We start from the raw sequence: 14,614 nt of genomic DNA on the forward strand, positions 1-14,614 counted from the left end.
CTTCAAGAGTTGGATTCAAAAATATTTTTTCAAATATTTAGTTAAGCGGTGAAAGGGCAGGTAAGGGTAGGTCTTTGTTACCAGACGACGGTCATTTGTTAAAATTTTACATAAAATGATTGCTTTCTTTTTTTCTACCGTTTTTTGAACGCTGTAGCGAAAAACTTTTCCCTACAATATAGTAAATATGACATTCTCTCTATAATCTAAAAATTATGGAATATTCTCTCTAATGTGAGAATTATATAGAGACAGGAAACGAGCAAAAATATCTCTTATCCAATTAAAAGCTATGCGTATGTAGGATAATGTGGCAGCTCAATGAGAAAAAGATCCCAGACTAGGACTGCTTCATTCTCTCTATAAATGTCAGACCAGGACTGCTTGATTATTTTGCATAGATTGGCTCAAAAGACGATGCTGACAGCATTAGAAAGTTTTAAGCTTAGACTGAGTTACTTTTTGATAGATATTGAGGTAATAAAAGCTAAAAAAATAACATTTAGATGAAAGAAAGAACCTCCTAAGGGTTGAAAATACAAAATTTCGCCGGGTTTGTCAGCTGAGAAGACAATTAAACGCCCAAAACTGCCATATGGAATCGACAAATATAGAGCGTCAGTTTCACCAAAAGCATATTAAATCCCATAGAAAAAAGACTAAAATTGTAAAAAGTGAGTGAAGTTTTTTTTAAGTGCACTCAGAAGAATATCTGAGAGATCCTAGACTTCTTCTTCTTTATTAGCGCAGGCACTGCTGTCGTGGTTACAACAGCGCGCCAGTCGTTCTTCCTTTTCGCTGAGATCTTACACTAGATATATAAATATTCAGCGAGACGTGGTTGAGTAGTTTAGCCAATATCGTCTTTCCGATGGCTGTATATAGGAGCACTAATGTTTCAGAAGTTTAAGAAGTTGCTAATTTGCCGGAATCGTCGATATCGGCTCACTGTAGCCTATAACTGCCGTATAAACTGATTGATCAAATTTAAAGTCTTGTATAGAAAACTTTTTTATTTGAAAGATTATCTTCAGGAAATTTGGCATGGATTATTGCCCAAGGCAATGCTGTAATATTCGAATAAATTTTTGAAATCGGACCACTTTAGCATATAGCTGTCACATATACTGAACGCTCGAAATCAAGTTCTTGTATGGAAAACTTTTTTGTGAAGGATATTTCAGCTACGGTGCCACAGCAGTTAGCGTTTCTTCTTACTTTCAATTAATCTCATACCTTTTGTTGTTGTTATTGTAACCTTCAGAACTTCGCAACCGCAAAACTGTTATGAAATATTTATTTAATAAATTAAAACAGCCGCACACCAGCAAGCGCACACCCACCTACAGCCAAATGACACACATGCTTTGCAGAAACCAAAACAACAACAACAGCAACACCAATAACAAATTAATGAAATATTTATGAGTGCGAGTTAATTTTCTGTCATTAAAAGTTTAGTTGTAACCGAAACAAAAACGAAAACGAAGTGCTATAATAAAAGCAAAAACAGTAACAACAAACAAAACAGCCAAAAAATAGAACGCACAAAAGCCAAAGACAAAAGTAGAAAATTAAACAGAAATTAACAACATAAATATTACATGTGAACATGTGTATGGGTGTGTGTGTGCGCTCGTGTGCGTAAAACGGTAAAATGGTGTGCGAATGACAGGCGTGACATGCCATTGTGTGCGCGCACAAACACACCAAGCACGTTGTGTATATTTTTGTGAGCGTTTTCAAATAAATTATGTAAACCTGTCGCTGTTGTTAGCTGTATATGTGTGTGCGTGTGTTGCCACAAACTAATAAACAGCAATAGGAAAGTGTTGCCAGTCAACGTATGCCGCCAGAAAGGGTTGCGTGCGGCATAGCGGCGCGGTGAGGGGGGTTTAAACCGAGATATTTGGCAATAAACATGTTTCACATGCATGCTCGGCAAGCAAGTGTGTGAATTTGTCTTTATTTCTGCGCCGTTTGTATAGGTTGTTGCGCTGTTGCGCCATAAAGTATGCAAATAATTTAAATTAATACTTGTGTGGCGCAAAAAAGCAGCAAGAATGAAAGTAAAACACTGCTGTGGCTTATATGTTATGCACACACACACACACATATAAGCAGAAAATACGAGACTTGTTCTTGCAAGTGTATATAAAATAATGCAGCGTGGCGAGCGGTTAAACTTGTTGTCATATACATATATACAAATTTATAACGGTGTAAGTGTGTGCGGTTAAGTACATGTGATATATCACAGCAACACTTACCGCTTACGCCATTATAGCGCTGCCCCTGAAGCGTAAGTTATAAAAGTTTACACGCTTTATTTGTGGTCACAGTTGTTGTTGTTGTTGTTGTTGTTGTTGTTATTTTTATAAATTTTTTGGGGGATTTTCGTGATGGTAAACATCATGCACGACATTAATGAACAAATATATACGCATGCATATGCATATTGTAGCTATTTGGTATATCACGCCTGTGGGTATGCTACAGCAAAGCATTGTTCGCTTATAAGTGAAAGTATCAAGCGTTAGATAACATGCCCGGGGCATTTTGTGGCAAAGAAGGTCAAAGCACTTTTGTTTTACAGCCACATATACTTATGTACTTACTTATATACATGTACATACATTGATGTACATACATATATGTATATATGTACTATATACTGCACTTATACATATGCTTATATATTATGTTGTGCTATAAGCGCGCCATTCTGTTTTCGATACTTCTACTGAAAACAGCTGGCTTTATTATGCATATACATATGTATGTAAATAAGTGGTGAGAAAGTGTGCAAAATTGCCTTGCAGCAATGCTTTTGGTTGATAATTAATTGTTGCCCGCAGCCAAAGAGCGAGTGCTTAAATAAAAATGAAGGGTTTTAGTATTCTTAGTACATATGTATGTACACAAAAATTTGTAATTACATAAGAAGCAGCATGTATAAATGGCCCCAAAGCCTTCGATTGACTCGCCATCTACGTTTGTTTGCTGGTGGTGCAGGTCTACGAACTCAACCAGTATAGAAATAACTAACTGAAAACTAACATATGCACATATTCACACGTGACGTGACAGCTGCCAATCAATATGACATTAAAAAATTTTAGCAAATTTTTTTTTACATTTAAAATTTTCGAAATAAAATTTTAATATTCAAAAATAGTTTTTTTGTGTTACTACTGAGTTAACTACATTCTCAGTTATTTTTTTTTTAATACAAATATATTTTCAGTTATTTTTGCACACAAAACATTTTTTTGTTAATAAATTTAGAATCTTTGAAACAAATCGAATATTTAAAAATTATTTTTTGGATTACTTATGAGCTGCCTGGTGTTAGCAGCAATTTAGAGCATATTTTTAAAAAGCATTTAATTCCGAAAACAAAAAAATATTTGTATAAAATTGCCAAAAATTTATCAGTTTCTGCATTTGACGTAATATTCAACATTTATTTGAAAATTTGCACCAAAAATATGCATTTAAATGCCAGCAGTACGCTCACACATCAATTTGCATTTATTTGAAATTATTGCCGAATTCCTATAATCCAATAAAAGCTTTTTATAACATAAGCTAGAGAATTTGCCGTGCATTCGATATGTGCTTTAAATATGTTTTTATTTATTTTATTTTCTTAATTCATTTTCAAATGCACAGATAAATGATTATTAATATGTAGCATATCTTAGTAGTAAATTCGGCAAAGGAAATTTTAAAAATTTATCGCAATTCTTTAAAAAATTTAAATTTGCGTCTAAAATCACAAATATGGTTTTATTTTCATTTTTACATTAAATAATTCGAAAATTTTTTTAAAGAAAAATTTTTATAAATACCTTTTCAAAAAATTAAATTTGCGTCTAAAATCACAAATATGATTTTATTTTAATTTTTACTTGAATTAATTCGGAAATTTTTATAATGAAATTTTTTTATTTTTTTTAAGAAAAAATTTTATTAAAAAAAATTATTTTCAAAAAATTAAAACCAACAAAAAAATTTAAAAAAAGTATTCATAAAATGTCTTTTGAAAAATTAGCAGTGAAAAAAAATTTCTTAATATTTATTAAACAAAAAAACATTTAAAAAACAATATTAAAAAAATTAAAAAATTACAGATATTAAAGAAATTGTTCATACACATGTATTTGGAAAATATTTTAAATTTTTAGATAAATTTATTTCAAAAAAAAAAATTGGTTTAAAAAATTATTTACAAAATAAATTAATTTAAATTTTTTTGTTTTAAAATTATTATTTTTCTGTAAAACTAATAAAAAAAAATAGAAAACATTATTTAAAGAAAATCATTTTTTTATTTGTGTTTTATTTTCAATTTTTTTTACGAAGAATTCACTTTTTTAATTTTCTGAATTATTAAATGTAAAAATTAAAAGAAAATCTCTTCTATGATTTTGAGTGGAAAAATTAAATTTTTTAAAGAAAAAAGAAGAAATACTTTTATTTCCAAAAAATAAAAAAAACGAAACAATTTTTAAAAAATTATTTTAAGAAAATATTATAGAAAAGGTATTAATAAAAAATATATATAAAAAAATATTTTCAAAAAAGTTATTAAAAAATATTTTCATAAAAGTTATTTAAAAATATTTTCATAAAGGTTATTAAAAAATATATTTTTTCAAAACAAATCTTTTTCGTTTAGTGAATTTATTATTTTATTTAAAATATTTATATTAAATGATGCAACCCATCAGAACTTTATGTTTGATATATTTATGCAGCGAAAATTCCGAATTATTTAATGTAAAAAATTAAAGAAAATCCTTTCTATGATGTTTGGATAGGAATTTGAATTTTTCAAAAAAAAAAAAAAAAAATTAAAAAAAGAAAAACCAAAAAATTTATTTTCAAAAAATTATTTAAAAAAAATATTAAAAAAAAATTATTAGTAACAAAATATATTACAAAAAATAGTTTGAAAAAGTAATTAAAAACGTGTATATCCATTTTCGAAACTAGTTTTGTTCATATAATGAATTTATATTTTATTTAAAAAATTTAAATTTAAATATCCAACCTAACAAAACTTAATTTTTCTAATATTTTTGTATAAAAAAATTCAATTCCTAATTTTAAATGCAAAAGCTCGATTTATTTGTCATCAGAGGCTCTTTAAAATCAATTACAAAAAAGTAAAATTTATATTTTCAAAAATTAAAATTTATTTATTGCTGAAATTTTCAAATGTGCTTACTGAACAAAAAAAGCGACGAACATAAATTCATGTAGTTGCTGAATGCTAAAAAAATTACTAAAATAAATGGTCAGAAAACATTTTGGGCTTGTACTAAACTTGATGTACATACATATGTGTGTACACCAGTTGGAGAAAAACCAACAAAAAACAGTAAAAAGTTCGTATAAACACGATAAAAAGTCGGCTGAAATAAAATTGTTGCACGTCTATGGCCAACTTTTGTAGCATGCAACGTGCCACCGTCTACACCTTGGGCATTAGCACACGTATGCACACATACATACATGTTTGATACACATGTGTTTGAATGTGTATGTTTATACTAATAAACAGTAACATGTTTTGTGTCTATTCAGACAAGTCTGAAAGTTCTGCAATTCTAATCAATTTGTGTATATTAATATATTTTTTTTTTAAATTTTATTTTTAGCTTCAAATTTTATTTCATTTTTGTTTAGCTTTTATAAGTTTCTTTTTTAAATTTTTTCATACAGATTTTCAAAATTTTTTTTTATATACATAATTTAAATTTTTTTTTATTTTTTTTTTTTAAAGTTTTTCCTCTAAATTTTTTAAAAATTAGTTTTTGTATATTTTTTCTATAATTTTTTCCTATTTTTTATTTTTTCCCTACTTTTTTCTAAAACTTTTTTCTGTTTTTTTTTTTGTTTTTTTTTGTTTTTTTTTTGTTTTTTTTTGTTTTTTTTCGTTCAGCGACTTTTTCAGTTTGTTGCAAACTTTTTTCATCAGCAAACTCAAATAAATTGTCACACACACATGCACACACATACACAAACAAAATTAGTTTTTATTGGCATGCATGCAATATACACATGCCGAGACTTACATATGTACATGTACATATGTACATATATCACCAAGAGCGATTCTGTTTACTCCTTTCCGTCTGTTTGCTTTTGTATTTATGTGTCGATGTCGCTGCCTTTGCTGCTGCTGATTGACTAAATAAATTTATTTGCTTTACCGCCCGTGCCTCAACGTCACTTCAAGGCAAGCAAACACCAACAATAACAACAAACATACATATATGCCGAAAAATTGACTAAAAACGTAGTTTGCAAACAGCCAGCGCTGTGGGATTGCTCATACGCCCTGCTGTGCCATTGACGACCAGTCTGCACTTTGTTATGGCTGCTTGCCTTTGCTGAACGGTGCGCGACTAATTTTTTTGCGCGCCTAAATTTTAATTTACAGCTTTCGACAAATATTTTCAACTGCCTTTGCTGATTGTGTGTGTGTAGGTGTGTTTGTGAAGTTGCTGTACAAGCGCAAGACAGCGCGGGTGAATGAGACGCGGCGCTTTCTGTGTGGGACAGCACGTTTTGTATGTGTTAGTTAGCACTCACGGCTTGATTGTGTGCGCATTTTTCCATTTCTTTTGGTTTGTATTTGCCAACTGCCTTCATGTATGCGCGCTTTAATTGCCCTCTTCGTGGATTACAGCGCGCTTCCGTTTATTTCCGCTTCGTCTATGCGCACTGTCGCTACCTTCGCTGGCGTTTTATCATGTAGACTTGGCAAAAGTTGAAGTGACGTGCAGCTATGTGCGGTCTATTGACCTGTAATCGATTAAGTAGCGAGAAAAGTAATTGTAGTTTTTCGGCGCACTTTGACAGCAGGCGCTTAATATCTTCGCTGGTGTCCTTTACTCTTTTTTATGCCAAAATCTCATTCTCTCATTTCTCACTTAAATTTCTGCATTAAAGGATTTTATTTGCAGTTTATAAAAGTTTGATGCACTCTATCTTATTGGTGGATTTGCGAAGTGCACATTTTTCATCGCTTAAGCTTTGAAGTAGAAAAAGTGAGATAATCGTTCCGGCGCAGACAGCGGGATTTTTATATTAGATTTAATGCGATTAAATTTTTTTCGGAAATTTTGAACACTTTTTGTAGTTTTGCGTTTGCCAAATTGCAGAAAATTCCAAAGAGAAATCACCAATTAAAAAATAATAAACAACAAGAAAAACTTAACTTCGTTTGCAAACTTCACAGGTGTATTTTGATTGTATGGCAGCTATATGCTATAGTGCTTCGATCTAAACAATTTATTCATATATTGTAGCGTTGGTATAGGCAGTATTCCATGTCAAATTTCGTAAAGTTATTTTGTAAAACAAAAAAGTTTCCCCTACATGGACTTAATTGCGATCGGTCAGTTTGTATGATAGCTATAAGTTATAGTTCTGCGATGTGAACAATTTCTGCGGAGATTATAACATTGTTTCGAGACAATAATATGTGCCAAATTTCGTTCAGATGTCTTGTCAAACAAAAAAGTTTTCCATACAAAGACTTGCTTTGGAACGGTCAGTTTGTATGACAGCTATAAGCTACAGTGCTCCGGTATAAACAATTTCTACGGACATTTTAACACTGCTTGAGACAATAAAATGTGTCAAATTTCGTGACGATATCTTGTAAAATAAAAAAGTTTAAGCTCGTCTCACTGAGTCTCAGAACTTTCCTACAATCTCCACAAGAACTATAGCATTGCTTAAGACAATAATATGTGCCAAATTTCGTAAAGATAGCTTGTAAAATAAAAAAGCTTTCCATACAAAGACTTGCTTTTGAACGGTCAATTTGTATGACAGCTGTAAGCTACAGTGCTCCGATATGAACAATTTCTACGGAGATTTTAACACTGCTTGTGACAATAATATGTGTCAAATTTCGTAAAGTTATCTCGTAAAACAAAAAAATTTTCCATACAAAGACTTGCTTTGGAACGGTCAATTTGTATGACAGCTGTAAGCTACAGTGCTCCGATATGAACAATTTCTGCGGAGATTTTAACATTGCTTGAGACAATAATATGTGTAAAATTTCGTGACGATATCTGGACAATTAAAAAAGTTTTCCATACAAGGACTTCATTAAGATTGGTCAGTTTGTATGGCAGCTATAAGCTATAGTGGTCCGATGTGAACAATCTCTACCGAGATTATAACATTGCTTGAAACAATAATACATGGCAAATTTCGTTAAGATATCTTGTCAAATAAAAAAAGCTTTCCCTACAAAGACTTGCTTTCGAACGATCAGTTTGTATGACAGCTATAAGCTACACTGCTCCGATATGAACAATTTCTACGGACATTTTAACACTGCTTGAGACAATAAAATGTGTCAAATTTCGTGACGATATCTTGTAAAATAAAAAAGTTTAAGCTCGTCTCACTGAGTCTCAGAACTTTCCTACTGGGTGTTAGAAACTTCATAGAAAAGTTATAATACGCTGTACAGAGTATAGAAATATGGACTGGCTTGCATATAATAATAATTTCTTTCAACTTTGGCTTCCAAAGTAGTTGAATCCTAACATGCTCCAGCCATAATCAGAAGAGAAATTAGCAATAAATCTCCAAAATTTGCTGAATATGTGCTAAAGTAATAACTCTGCAATGCAGAATCTATCATTCCGTGAGATTATAACAGTACCCGATTGCTTAAACCAAATTTGCTTTTCAAAAATGCAACTCTGTATGCCATATATTGCAACGGACTGCTATATATTCATATATGTATGTATGTAACGTCACCAACGCACACAATACGTAACAGCAGCTCAGTCAGGCTTGATATTTGCTGTTGCCAAAGCAATTCCTAGCACTCGACTGGTTTGGCATATGTATACATTTAGGCGCAACCGCAAGCAACATATGCATGCTTTTGCACCAATATAAGGCATGTGCTTGGATGTGAACAAGTCTATGTATGTATATAGCATGGCAGTCATGCAGCATGCGTTGACAATTCTTGTTGCTGGCACATGCTTGTTTTCCTCACATATATACTTATACATATACTTGTATTGTTTTTGTTTTGTGTTTTTATTTTTAATCTTGCTTTTCGCCGTTACTTTCCGCACACACTACACTTCCTTGCTGCATAACTCTCCTTTCGGCCCTTTTTTCCAGCTGCCGTTTTCATTGTTGCTGGCATACTTTTAGGCGTTGGCGAGCAAGCAGTGCACTTAGCACACGTACGCGCCTGCCATTTGTGCATGTGTGCGTATTTGTGTACGGCGCCGGTGCGCTTTGTGCGAGGCGACAGCCAGTTGCGCGCTTCTATCTTGCTATGCTGACGTTTTGCCATTCTCCTTTGCATACTTTTGTTTTCGTCATTTTATTTTATTTCACTTTTTTTTCGTCTATTACTGCTGCCTAACCGCAGGCGTTATGCAGCGCTAGATTTTGTGCCTTCATACTGATCGTTAGTGTGAAAATGTGACACATATTTTGCAGCACATACCAGCGGCTGTGGCGGGCGTGCCTCCTCCTTATCCATGTGGATTCATGTGCCACGGAGCTTTAAAGCGCTTTAAATAGTGCGCGGCACTTTGGAATTACACAATTTCTTGTTCCTATATTGTTTTTACAAATTTTCGTAAGTCTTCACAAATTTAATGCCGCGCAACTATTAAATGCCGTTGACTCGTTGGCTCCACTCCGGCGTTTTGAAAAATTCAACCGTTAATAGCTTGCAATTAAGTCGCATTAATGATGTAAAGCTGGCAAATTGTGCGCTGCCTGCTTGGCTGTGCAGGCAACTAATCAACCAGTCAGCTGTTGAGAGCTACTCAGTTCCACTTCTAAAGTTCCGCTGCTCATTTCACGCTTCTTCTAAAGCGTCTTTGCTTTACAACTTTACTTTTCATTGTTATTAGCATGTCTTGCTCACCAAATTTTGTAATTAATTTGGCGTATAAGCTTTCCTCCTGGCAGTGTCATTACCTGTTTGCTTGCTTTTAGGGTTGTTCTTGTTGTTGCGCTCCTAAAAGTATGTTTAGCCTAATTAGCTTTCCGCTTTTGTTATAGTTCTTTGTCGAGCTTTTCCCAACTTTCATTTAAGCGCAAGAAAATTTACTTAGGAAAATTAGCCACTAGCTGCGCAAAATGATTTTACAAAATGTTCATGGGGAAGCGTGCATAGTTTTAGCAACGAAATAAAGCAGCAAAAAGTATGCAAAAAAAGTGGAAAACGTGTGGCTAGCGGAAAGTGACTTGGTTTTTACTGCTTAGCAATATATATTTATACAGAATAACTAGTTCACTGAGTATTTTTGTTATATAGTTAATAGTTATTCGTAAATAGCTTAAAAGCTCACTAAAAGCTTTAAATTTGAAGTTAATACTACTCGTCTGCATTAGATATTCAGAAAGAATAATAATTTTTGGTTGTAGATTAAATAGTTATGCGAAAAACGCTCAAAAGCTCACTGAAAGCTTTAAATTTGAAGTTGATATTACTCGTCAGCATTAGATATTCGGAAAGAATAACTAATTCACTGAATATTTTTTGTTGTAGTTTTAATAGATTTAATAATTTAATAGTAATTTAAAGCTCAAAAGCTCGCTAAAAGCTTCAAATTGAAACGAAAAAAGCTCAAGAGCTCGCTAAAAGTTCTAAATTTTAGGATCGTGCGATTGCAGCACTTCGAGATATTCCAAACTGCTTTAAGGTATTAATTCGCTCATTTTTATGGCCTCAATAGGTTATATTAAGTTTGCCACGAAATTTTTAACACCCAGTAGGAAACATCGAAGATGCAATAATACATATACATATATATGAATAAACAGCCTGACGTGCTGAGTCGGCTTAGCCATGTCTGTCTGTATTTTGTGTTATCGGTCTGAAATTTTGCATACATTCTTTTCTTCCCAAGGAAGATCCTCCCATATTGAACCAGTATAGCTTATAGCTGCCATACAAATTGATCGATCCAAACCCAGTTCTCGTATTCTTCTTTTTTATTTGATCAGATATCTTTACGAAACTTGGCTCAGACTATTTTCCAAAGCAACGGTATTATCTTTTAAGAAATTTTTCAGATCGGTTCACTATAGCGTATAGCTGTCATACAAACTGACCGATCCAACCTACATAAGTCCGTGTAAGGAAAACTTTTCGATTTGACAATATATAGTATCTTCACGAAACTTTATGCAAACCAAGAATAATTTATATTTTTGTAATATTTTGTTTTTTTTTTTTAGCCTTTTAATCAACTGCTTTTTTGTGCCTTAGTATTGCTTAATTCCTTCAGACGTCAGCTGTTCATATTTCTCTCCATCATCTTAATTTTCTCTTTTTTTTTATTTGTCTCTCGTACGCCTCGCAGCCAGCAGTTGCTGCTGATTGCGTTCTACATTTCGATTGCAATTACAGTTTTGGCATGTTCGGCGTGCCAGTTTCTTATATTTAATTTTTCCTCTTTGGATTTTTACAACTTACCGAGCGGCAGCTGTCAATAATGCTGCGAATATGCTCATTCTCACGATTTTTTTTTTCAGGCCAACAATTGGCAGCGTATAATTTCCTGCGCTTATTTCATGGCGCGCTTAGTTTTCACATTTAAGTTGAGCGCTTGCCACAAATACATATATACTACATACCTGGATATATGTATAGTATATGTGTATATTACTTTCCAGTTGCATACTTTTGGGCGCTGCATCTTACTTTGAATTTTTATATATACACATATATGTATATTTATGTGCGTATAATACTTTCCAGTTGCATACTTTTGGGCGCTGCACCTTACTTTGGGTCATTGGCACATGCAGCTCGAAAAACTATGCATATGCATATGAGAAAAATTTGTTTTTGTTGTTTTTTAATACGCTGCGCGTGTGTGCGCGTGGCTTTGTATGCCGTGCGCGTGAATTAAATATATGTATGCGCTTGTAACCAGTGGTTACCTGTTATTATGCACGCTCTTTCATTCTGTTTTTACTGCATATGTGTGGCTCACCCTCGCTTCATACCAAATCCCACGCAAAAAAAATAATAAAAAGTCACATTTACTGTTTTCCATTTACAGCGCCGTGTAAAGCATCAAAGCGTTAGTCGGGACGAGCCTGCTTTCACGTGAATCTGCTACTTTCTCTGCAGCTTTTATGCTATTTTAATAGCCAGCGCTTGCAAAATGCAGCAAAGTAGCGAAACAGCAAGCAGACACACACACACATGTAGAATGCGCGCAAAAGTGAAATAGAAGCGCACAAAGCAACTGCAGTGCTTTGGTTGGCACTATTCTTTAGCGCGCGCACACACACGCAAACATACAAATCCATGTGTGTTAGCTATCATTAAGACCTCACAACTTCAGCAGACGCCCTGCGCGTCTCTCAGCTGCTGCTTAAACTAGTTCTTCACAGCGCTGAGCTTGCTTTCTGCAATTTAGTTTTGTGTTGTTGTTGCTGTTTTAGCAATAGCTTCTTTTAGCGCCTTACAACGCGCTGTGTTAATGCATTTTTTAATGCTCCACTCTACACTCCACCGCCCTTTATGGCACCACACGCCGCGCGCCGCACAGCTTCTTTTCGCTTTTAGAGTTTCAAACGCGTTTTTTTTTTTCAATTACTTTCTTCTGCTCTTTAGCTTTACACTGCAATCGCACTTAAAGCGCGCGTGTACATTTTTTCATTATTTTTTCTATGCTTTTTTGTGCGCCACATATGCCATTAGTGCGTTCAGCGTAGAGAAAGTGGTTTGACGTATGCGCTGTATGCGCAATGTATCCCGTTGCTCGTGACGTGTGATGGCTGGCAACGCCTCGGCAGCCACAGATCATGACAAGTTGGCGGTGTGCGCAGCGCGCGCGGCTAAAATCGCTGTTAGTTTAATGCTTGTGGAACGGAAAGTGATCATTTCTCATGGCTTTCCGGCTGATTGTGTGCTGGGTTTGGGGTTCAGCACAAATCGCGGGTGAAAAGCGCGGTCAGAACAGGATATTACTGCACGCTCAGCGTAAATGAAGTTTTTCACCTGAGATTAATGTATGTAAGCAACATTTAACTCATTTCAAATTACTTGAGTCTGTTAGATTCTTTGGTTTCTTTTATCAAATACATACATATGTGCCAAAGGAAATCTGATACTTCGGTAGTGAGGCTTAGAACCCCTCTCTGTTCCTAAAATTCCAATCTTTCAAACCTCTCTAGAGTCTTTAAATATCACTAAACACTTCTTTACATGCCGCTCTAAATTTCTTTTACATATAAGAAACTTTTCTTTGATGAAATCATCTCGAAATAACCAGTTCCTTGGAATATGCATCATATTACCTCCGAATGAGAATTGATAATTTCAAGGAACTGTGTCTGAACGAAACCAAATGTCAGAAAAAGCAATTTCTCAGTGTAAAATATATGTATGAGCCATTATTCAGGATTATCTGTGCTTAATTCCACATATGACATATACAATATATAGAAACTAGTACTACTTATAATCTGATCTTTTGTTCTCAGAAGAAAAGTAGGCACCAATTAAAACTTTAAGATATTTAGATTCTTACACTAAATTTGGTTCTGAAAAATATTTTGACTTCCCGAATGCAACAGTTTAGATCCAACATTAGAAATGGGGTTTAGTAGTGTTCTAAAAGATTTGACAACATGAGCTCTTGTAACTAGAAGACGTTCGCTGTGATCAATATCTCAAATAGCTTAAAATTAATAACAACCTCTTAGCATCTCGATGCACCTTGTTTGAAGTAGTTTTGTGAACCAACCGAGAAAATATACTCATCGAAGAATTTGAAATATTTTCATCAAAAACTAATTTATAATTTTTATTTATTTTTTCAATGTTTTTTTTTAAAATTATTTTTTATACTTTCCAAAGCGCTAACATAAGTAAAAAATTTATTTTTAAATTGTTTTGTTTAATTTTGTAAATTGAATAGTAAGAAAAGCAAAATTTGCCTAAAATAAATATTTTACATTTTTTGCTAAGAAAATTAAAAAAAAAGTTATATTTTTTTTAATTAAATTTTTTTTTAATACATTTATGATTTCACATATGTATTTATATGTATGTACTACATATATTTGTCAAAAAGACTCCTTTTTTCACTTTTTTTTTTACTAAAATTTTTTCTTCAAAACGACTTTATAAATTTAACAACAACTCCGACCTAATTATTTATTAAAATATAAACACGGCTTCATTTATAAGCTTGTTTTCTTGTGGTCGAAGAAAAGACAAGCACTTAGTAAAAATGTTACTCATACGCCATGGCTGTTAATTTTATATGAAACAGTATACTGGGCAGGCCAGCATGCACTTCGTTGGTATTGCAACTAGTGTACATACAGTTAAATAAATAAATATACCTATATATACATGCATATATAAGTATATGACCTCTCAACGATGTATGTACAACAGAGTGCGAATTTTATTTCATTTTTTATTTCACTCGAAAGGAGTTAAAGGAGGATTAATTATTCTGACAGAAACAAAAAATTGGGTGCACTCAATGATTCCAAAACTCACACACGCATATACGCGTGAAAAATCCACACATGTGCGAGTTTAAGACAACGTGCTGTA

At 33.1% G+C, this 14,614-nt stretch overlaps 1 protein-coding gene across 1 annotated transcript in view; it reads right to left on the reverse strand.

Annotated features, from left to right (window-relative positions):
- The window catches only part of LOC120776124, a 169,192-nt gene that overhangs the window by 48,055 nt on the left and 106,523 nt on the right, over positions 1–14,614 (reverse strand). The window lies entirely within an intron of this gene.

This window comes from Bactrocera tryoni, chromosome 4 (assembly GCF_016617805.1).
Source record: "Bactrocera tryoni isolate S06 chromosome 4, CSIRO_BtryS06_freeze2, whole genome shotgun sequence".
Lineage (NCBI taxonomy): Eukaryota > Metazoa > Arthropoda > Insecta > Diptera > Tephritidae > Bactrocera > Bactrocera tryoni.